Below are 9746 nucleotides of genomic sequence, written 5' to 3'. Positions count from 1 at the left end.
AAAAAAAAAAGAATAAGGTCACTGTAGTGCCTGGCCGGTGTTGCTCAGTGGTTGAACCTCAACCTTTGAGCCAGGAGGTCATGGTTTGATTCCTGGTGAGGGCACATGCCTGGGTTGGGGCTCATTCCCCAGGAGGAGGCATGCAGGAGGCAGCCGATCAATGATTCTCTCTCATCATTGATGTTTCTATCTCTCTCCCTCTCCCTTCATCTCTGAAATCAATAAAAACATCCTATCTAATAAAAGAGAAACATGGTAATTAGCAGATACCCGCTACCCTTCCCATTGGCTAATCAGGGAGATATGCAAATTAACTGCCAGCCAAGATGGCAGCCGGCAGCCAGGCAGCTTGAAACTAACATGAGGCTTGCTTGCTTCAGTGATGGAGTACTCCAACGTTCCCCTGCCTGCTTTGCCGGCCTCTGAGCTTGCAGTTTAAGAAACATTGTAACAAATATAGAAGCTAAAAAAAAACCCAGAAACCTGCTTTCAGTGAGCCGGGATCTCAGAGCTGGAGTTATACATTGTTTCAATTATAGAACCGAAACAAACCAGATACCTGCTTTCAGGAGCGGAGGCCTAAGAGCTGGAGCCTCAGAGCTAAAGCTGGCCCAGAATAAAAAAGAAAAAAAGGAGCAGTTAGGAGCTTCCGTCACCCGCCAGCCTGAAAACAGCCCACAGCCCCTCACTCAGACTGGCCAGGCACCCCAGTGGGGACCCCCACCCTGATCCAGGACACCCTTCAGAGCAAACCAGCTGGCCCCCACACGTGCAACAGGCCTCTATCCTATATAGTAAAAGAGTAATATGCCTCCCAGCACCAAGATCAGCAGAGCTGCGAGGCTTCCCGGCGCCGGGATCAGCGTGATAAGGGGCAGCGCCCAAACCCCCTGATCGCTGTAGCTCTGTGTGTGACAGGGGGTGGGGCCACAACCTCCCTATCCTCCCTGCTCTATTCGTGACAGGGGAAGGCACCCCACTCCGTGATCAGCCCTGCCCTGAGTGTGACAGTGGCAGCGCCCCAACCCCATGATCGGCCCTGTCTGTGGGTGATAGAAGGTGATGCCCCAACCGCCCTCACGGGCCCTGCTCTGTGTGTGACAGGGGGCGGTGCCCCAACTCCCCTATCAGCCCTACTCTGTGCGTGACAGGGGGTGGCGCCGCAACCTCCCCATCGACCCTGCCTTGAGTGTGACAAGGGGGCAGTGCCCCAAGCCCCCAATCAGCCCTACCCTGAGCGTGACTGAGGGTGGCATCACAACCTCCCAATCCACCCTGCTCTGTGCATGACAGGGGCGACGCCCCAACTTCCCAGTCGGCCCTGCTCTGAGCCCGACCAGGGGCTGCACCTAGGGACTGGGTCTTCCCTCTGCCACCCGGGAGCAGGCCTAAGCCAGCAGATCATTATCTGCCGAGGGGTCCCAGACTGCGAGAGTGCACAGGCTGGGCTAAGGGACCCCTCCTCCCCGCTCAATGCACAAATTTTTGTGCACTGGGCCTCTAGTATATATATATAAAAAGATGAGGTCATAGTGGCACAGAGTGCATCCCTACTCATATCTGACTGGGACCTTTATGAATAGGGGAAATTTGAACACACACACACACACGGACACAGGGTGCGGGGGCGGGGGAGAAATACCATGTGAAGCTGGTGGCAGAGATTGAGCTGATGCTTCTCCAAGCCAAGGAATGCCACAGATTGCCAGCAAAGCCCAGAAGCTAAGGGAGGGGCCTGGAACAGATTCTCTCTCAAAGCCTAAGAAGTAAGCAACTCTGTCAACACATTGACCTTGAACTTCCAGCCTCCAGAACTGTGAGACAGTAAATTTCTGTTATTTAAGCATTTCAGTCTGTGGCACTTGGTTATGGTAGGACTAGAGAACTAGTACCAACTTCTAGGTTTCAATTACTAAATGTGTCATATCCTAGTATCTGAAGTTCTGTCATTGTTTCAGCAGAATTTCTGAATGATAAAGCCTGAGACAATCTCAGGAGTCATCTGGTCCACCCACCTCTGACATACAAAGAATTAAAACTCAAAGCGGCCCTGACATCCAAACTCAGATAGCTGTTGGCCCCAGGGCCAGGTACAGAGCCCCAGCTCTCAGGTTCTGACTCACACCCTTCTCACCGAGGCAGGAACTGAAAGGGCAGCAGAGCTCCGAAGGTGGTTTTGGACAGAAACCACCCTGTGAGGCGCACAGCTCCCCTGTCATTGTTTCCCATCAGACTCACCCAGGAAATCTCTGTAAGTGCAGAGTATTGGCCTCTCTCCCACTGGATCACATTTCTGGGAGTGGGATCTGAGATTCTGTACTTTAAGAAGGCAGCGAGGTTTGGAAATTCTTGCGCACTGCCATACTCATGCCTACAAGTGAGAGGGAATGGGGCCTGGGCTGGAGCTTTGGGCACGTTAGTGAAATTCTCCGAGTCTCAGCCTCCTCATCTACAGAAGGAAAGTTATACCACTTACTGCCTCTTTATGTTGAATAGAATTAAAGAGAAACTTCATGCACAGCACAGAGCAGCGTGCCCAGCACTAGTAACACTCATTAGAATTTTGCTATTATGTTGTTACTCATGAGGAAGTAAACATGACATTTACAATGCCTAATCTTAAGGTCACACAATTCTTTGATATCAGAGGCCATGCCTTTTCTTGTTATTTTTTTCCCCTAATATGATCATAAGCTCGTGCTGTTCTTTTTACTTGGATATCTTTCACTCCTTGTCAAAAGCCTTCTAACTCTTCAAAGTCAGGTGGCACCTCCTCTTGACAGCTCCCTTAGTCCCCAGAGTCAAGTGATGCCTCCCCTCCTAGATGCCCAGCCCCTTGTTGGAGCCTCCACAGACCTCCTCACAGGCTGAGCTGTGGTGTTACTTGTTCCGGGTCTGTCCCCATCACTGCTCTGGCCCAACAGTGAGCACTGTGCCTGGTGCCGCGATGCTCAGGCAATACCCCCTGAAGTGAGTGAAATATGAATGCTCATTCCAATCCCAGCAAGGGCCTGCTGACTTCTCTGTGGACCATGATTCAGGATTCTGGGGGATGGTGATTCATCCACTGCAGCTTTTATAAGAGGACAAAGGATGACCAGAGGAAATGTTCTGGTCAAGAGTGGCACTTGACCTTGAATGTAATTACCAGGGAATGGCAAAAGGATTCCAGCTGCGGGTTTCTGAAGGAGTCTTTCAGAATCTGCAGTAGGCTGCAGTGGCATCTCATAGTGATCTCCAGGGAGCCCACATGGCAGAGCCTGACGCTAACAGAGTGGAGCAGACTCATTTCCAAAGGCACAAGTGGTAATTAAGGTCACTAGTGTGGGGGCTTTATTTTCTCTGTACCTTCTCTCTCTCTTCTGTTATCACATCCTGACCTGATAGGAAATTTCTATCGCTCTTTCCTCTTAGTGACGCATGGTTGCACAGCTCTGAGAGGAACGATATCACGTGTGTGGACCATTGTGAACCAAAACAGAGTCAGCTCTCGGCGGCCGCAGAGATGGATGACCCCAATGATTAAAACCCACTGAAATCTCCAAGCTTCTACTGACCACACCTTTTTTCTATTCTCCCTCGTCTCCCAGGTTTACCAGCACTGCTAGTGATTGGGCAAATGCTTAGGCACTCGGCCACACTTGAAATTTTCCTGCCACTGTGCAGAAGTCAGTGATTGCTACAGAGAAAGAGGCTTTCGTTTCTTTCTAGAGATCCTCCTTCAGAAACCCAGTCACTAAACGTTGCCTCCTGCAGCCCTTCTTTTTACTCTAGATAGCTATCATTGATAATTGCCTGTTTCCTGCCCCAGCTGGTGAGGCTCAGATAGTTGGAGCATCAACCTGGACACTGAAAGGTCGCTGGTTGGGTTCCTGGTCAGGGCACATACACAGGTTGTGGTTTGATCCCAGGTTGGGACACGTGTGGGAGGCAACCAACTGATGTTTCACTCTCACTTTAATGTTTCTTTCTCTCCCTCTCTGTTTCTTCCTAAAATCAATAAATCAATTAGAAATAATAGTAATTGCCTGTTCCTCCTCTGTGATCTCTTAAATTTATTTATTTCTCTCTCTCCTCTCATGCCCCACTTTAACTAGAATTTCTTCACTTCATACCTGATTCACTGTAACCTCCTTCCTGCTCCCAAACTTCTCTCATACAACCTCAGCCATGAATCTACACTCAGACACCAATAAACTGTGTTGACATTCAAACCCCTCCTATCCTGACCCCTCTGGGCTTCTCTAATATTTTTCTCTCCCTCCATCATCCATTCATTCATATACCCATCCATCTATCATCTGCCTGTCTCCCTCTATTCTCATACATAAACCTTTACCTGATCAGGATTATGTTCCCTCTGCCCCTAGATCACTTCTGGTCATTCCTGAAACCATGTCTGTTATTCTGAGTCCTACCAGATGCTCTTCTAATAAATCAGAGGTCTGTGTCAACAAGTTTGGTGAATGCTGTATGCTTTAGCTCCTCTTGGGGTTCACAATGCACAGTTATACTTTTAAAGCTCCTGGAATACCTATAGCCAAAAATGTGCTATTCTCTCTGCCTAGAATATCACCCCCTAGCTAGCTTCTCCCCCACTGACTAATTAAATCTTTACTCATCTTTTAGGCCCTGCTAATCAGTTCACTTTCTCAGGGAAGCCTTCCTTCACCTAAGTAAGGCCTTATTACAGCTTCCATCACACCTTTCATTCTTCCTGCATCCCACTCATTCCACACCCCATTCATCCCATTTATAACATTTGTAGTGTGTGTATTTCCTGCCATAATGCAAGTTCCACAAAGGCAAGGACCACCACTCTCTTATTCAGTATCTTATCTCTAATACACAGCACAGTGCCTGGCATACAGTGGGTCTATATATATTTATTGACCAACTAAAAATGTAACTTTGGGAAACATTATACCAAACAAATATTTTTGACTTGGGAACTTTTCTCTCTTTTTATGTAACAGGCTTTGCCCCACAGTGATACACACTTGGAAAATTTGCCTTTGCCAGAAACCCTTCACCTTGATAGATAACAAATTTCACCCATTGCTATCAGTTAGGAGTCTTTGTATTGTAAGCCACAGAAAATCCCATTAAAATAGTTTGCATAATAAAGGACATTAAAGAGTCTAGTGCTAGGACTACCTTCCAACAAGGGTTTATAAAGTAAATTAAATGTCACAATGGCCTGGTTTCCTTCTGTCTCTCTGATCTCATTCCATGGTGAGGTCTCATTGCTGGCTCCCATCCAGTGCCCATACCCTGCCTCCAGCAGCCTCAAGCTCCCCCTTTGAAGTAGAAGGGTTGTCTCACAGCCTCATACCATACTGTCTTCAGGTAGCCTCCAAGCAAAAGACAGGAAGCTTTTATTTTCAGTAAGTCCTAGGCGTGGTGGCTTCTTTGGCTCTGAGCCAATCCTTAAGGTTTTATCCAATCACAGCTCATTCCAGGGCTGACAGATGGCCAAGAATGGGAGAGAAAAAGTTTGTCAAAAGAAATGTAGGGTTCTTTCGGGGAGAGGAAATGACTGAGGGTAGTTAACAATCTTACAAGGCTGGGCTTCAGCCCCAACTCCCCCAAGAAGCCTCCCATGAAAACTCCAGACAACCATGAGGTCTCTTCTTTGTGACCTTCCTCATGGTGCTTATGATCAGTAGCACAAACATGGTCCTTTCATATGTGGTGTTAGAGTGTCCTCTATGTGCCTCAGCTATGTAAGCCTACCCTATGGCTGGAAACACTCTTTTTTTCTACATGGCAATTTACCCCCAAACTTAGTTTGTTAAAACAATCAATTTTACTATTGTTGACATTAGAAACATCATCCAAACCTGTAGAGAATTTTTATGAGTTTATTTGTAGCAAACTGACAAAAATTGCCAGGAAGCAAAATCTCAATGAATTGAGAAAATGCTCTGGAGAATGGAAGCTTTGCAGTTTATTTTATAATTAGAATCAAAGGAAGAAATGTTAGGAAAGTTACATGAAATCCATTGGTAGTAGATTGATGCAGAAAAAAGCAAAACCAGGAAATCTCTGGAATTGGATAAAAATAAAGAACATACATCTTTTACATTGGTGGGTACAGGACAGTTAATCATTAGCATGTACAGCACATAGGGATGGTATTTGGGGAACAAGACAACAATAAGGGGTTCTGTGGACTCCTGCTCTGGTGCTGTGGCTGTGCCCTGAGGGGCCTGGAAAAGGGGATTACTCTGACATCTCAAGGTATGTTATCATAGATGCAAAAGATAACAGACAGACTCATTTATGGTAAAGATTGACCTTTGTCAAGGAAGCTAAAGACCTAGAACATGATGACTCGCCATGACTCATTTTTAGTTAGAAATTTTTATGTTCAGACCATTCTATGTAGTTACTTTCAGTCTCAGTGTAAGGCCACCATGCAGGCCTCCCTTAAGCGTATCAGGTTTGGAATGTGATGCCTTTTTCATCCACACTAGGTTTATGGATTCTGTGGGCCAAGAATTAGAAAGGGGCACAGTGGGGATGGCTTATCTCTGTTCTGTGAGGTCCAGAGCATCAGATTTGGGCTAAAAGGCTGGAGTGACTCAATGGCTGGGTGCAATAATCATCTGGAGGTGCTTTCACTTGTGTCTGTCAGTTGATGTTAGCCATCAGCTAGCTAGAACCTCAACTTGGACTGTAGGCCAGAACTACTAAATATGACTGCTCCACATGGCCTGGGCTTCCTGACAGCATGGTGGTCCCAGACTTCTTATATAGGAGCTCAGAGCTCCAAAGGCAAGTTCCATAGAAAAGCAAAGGGATTCTTGCCTTTTATCACCTAGCCTCAAAAGTCAGATAGTATCACTACCACCGTAGTCACAATCTTATCCAATACAAGGGGAAGAAACACAGGGTTCACTTCTCATTGGGAGAATGTCAAATCTTGTTGCAAAAAGAGTGTGGGGTAACTATCTTTGAAAAAAATAATAGCCACATCCCATTACATTTTTAAAAATCTTTATTGTTGAAAGTATTACATATGTCCCCTTTTTTCCCCATTGACCCCTTCTAGCCTGGCACTACCCTACACCCCAGGCTTTACCACCCCATAGTCTGTGCCCACAGGTTATGCATATATGCAATTGAGTTCTTTGGTTGATCTCTTCACACACATCCACCCTCCCCTGCCTTAACTCTGAGAGTCCACAATCTGTTCTATGCTTCTATGTCTCTGGATCTATTTTGTTCATCAATTTATTTTGTTCATTAGATTCCACATATGAGTGAGATCAGGTTATACTTTTCTTTCTCTGACTGGCTTATTTTGCTTAGCATAATACTCTCCAGGTCCCTCCATGCTGTCTCAAGGGGTAAGTGATCTTGCTTTTTTACTGCTGCATAGTATTCCATGGTGTAAATGTACCACCGCTTTTTTATCCACTCATCTACTGATGGACACTTGGGCTGTTTCCAAATCTTAGCTATTGTAAACTTTGCTGCTATGAACAGAGGGGTGGATACATACTTTCTGATTGGTGTTTTGGGTTTTTTTTTAAGGATATATTCCTAGAAGAGGGATCACTAAGTCAAATTTAATTTTTTGAGAAAACTCTATACTGTTTTCCATAATGGCTGCATTCCCACCAGCAGTGTACTAGGGTTCCCTTTTCTCCGTGTCTTCACCAGCACTTGTCATTTGTTCATTTGTTGATGGTAGCCATTCTGACAGGTGTGAGGTGATACCTCATTATCATTTTAATTTGCATCTCTCTGATGATCAGTGGCTTTCAGCATATTTTCAAATGTCTGTTGTCCATCTGTATATCCTCTTTGGAGAAGTGTCTATTTAGGTGCTTTGCCAATTTTTAACTTGGATTTTTTGTTAAGTTGTATGAGTTCCTTATATGTTTTAGATATTAACACTTTATCAGATGTATCATTGCCAAATATGTTCTCCCTTACAGTGGGCTCTCTTTTCATTTTGTTTATGGTTTCTTTTGCTGTGCAGAAGCTGTTTATTTTGATGTAGTCCCATTTGTTTATTTTTTTCTTAGTTTCCCTTGTGCTAGGAGATGTATCTACAAACATATTGCTACAAAAGATGACTGACATTTTGCTGCCCATGGCTTCTTATAGGATTTTTATAATTTCACAACTTATATTTAAGCCTTTTATCCATTTTGAGTTTACTCTATGTATGGTATAAGTTGATGGTCTAGTTTCATTTTTTGCATGTATCTGTCCAATTTTCCCAACACCATTTATTGAAGAGACTGCCTTGACTCCATTGTATGCTCTTGCCTCCTTTGTCAAATATTAATTGAGCATACTGGCTTGAGTCAATTTCTGGGTTCTCAATTCTGTTCCATTGATCTATATGCCTGTTCTTGTGCCAGTACCAGGCTGTGTTGAGTATAGTGGCTTTGTAGTATAATTTGATATCTGATATTATGATTCCTCCAACTTTGTTCTTTCTCAAGATTGCTGCAGCTATTCTGGGTCTCTTTTGGTTCCATACAAATTTTTGTAGTGTTTGTTCTAGATCTGTGAAATATGCTGTTGGTATTTTAATAGGGATGGCATTGAATCTACAGATTGCTTTGGGTTGTATAGACATTTTAATGATGTTAATTTTACCAATCAATGATCATGGTATATTCTTCCACTTGTTTATATCTTACTCTATCTCTTTTTTCAAACTCCTGTAGTTTTCCAAATACAAGTCTTTTACCTCCTTGGTTAAGTTTATTCTGTAGTATCTTAATTTTTTTTCATAGTAAATGTTTTTTTGTTTTTAGTTTCTCTGAGAATTCATTATTTGTGTATAAAAATGCCATAGATTTCTGGATGTTAATTTTGTATCCTGCTACATTGCAGAATTCAATTATTAAATCTTGTGGTTGTTTTGGAGTCTTTAGGGTTTTCTATACAATATCATATCATCTGCAAATAATGACAATTTTACTTCCTTTTTTCCCATTTGGATGCCTCTTACGTTTTCTTCTTGTCTGATCGCTGGGTGGCTAAGACTTCCAGTACTATGTTGAATATATAATACAGAGCTAATATGCTAATTAGGCTGAACAGCAGAAGGACCATCCAGACAATCTTCCAGATGAGGCCAGGGCTGCGAGGGTCAAACCCCTTGCATGAATTTCATGCATCAGGTTGAATAAGAGTGGTAAAAGCAGATATCCCTGTCATTTTCCAGTTCTTCGCGGAAATGGTTTTGGTTTTTGCCCACTGAGTTGATGGTGGCTGTAGGTTTGTCATATATGGCCTTAATTATGTTGAGGTATGGTCCCTCTATTTCCACTTTGCCAAGAGTTTTTATAAAAAATAGGTGTTGAATTTGGTCAAATGATTTTTTTCTGTGTCTATTGATATGATCATGTGATTTTTTTCTTTCAATATGTTTATGTGATGTATCATGTTTATTGGTTTGTGAATATTGTACCAGCCTTGCATCCCTGGAATAAATTCTACTTGGCCATGGTGTATGATCTTTTTAATATATTGCTGTATCATATTTGCTAATATTTTGTTGAGGATTTTAGCATCTATGTTCTCCATGAATATTGGCCTATAATTCTCTTTCTTTCTAGTATCTTTATTTGGTTTTGGAATTAGGGTTATGCTGGCTCATAGAAAGAGCTTGTAATTGTGCCTTTCTATTGAATTTTTTGGAATAGTCTGAGAAGAATAGCTCTTAATTCTTCTTTGAATGTTTGATAAAACTTCCCTTTGAAGCCATCCAGTTC

The sequence above is a fragment of the Myotis davidii genome, unplaced genomic scaffold (assembly GCF_000327345.1).
Source record: "Myotis davidii unplaced genomic scaffold, ASM32734v1 scaffold540, whole genome shotgun sequence".
In the NCBI taxonomy this organism is placed as follows: Eukaryota; Metazoa; Chordata; class Mammalia; order Chiroptera; family Vespertilionidae; genus Myotis; species Myotis davidii.
Note: the sequence above shows the minus strand (reverse complement) of the source record.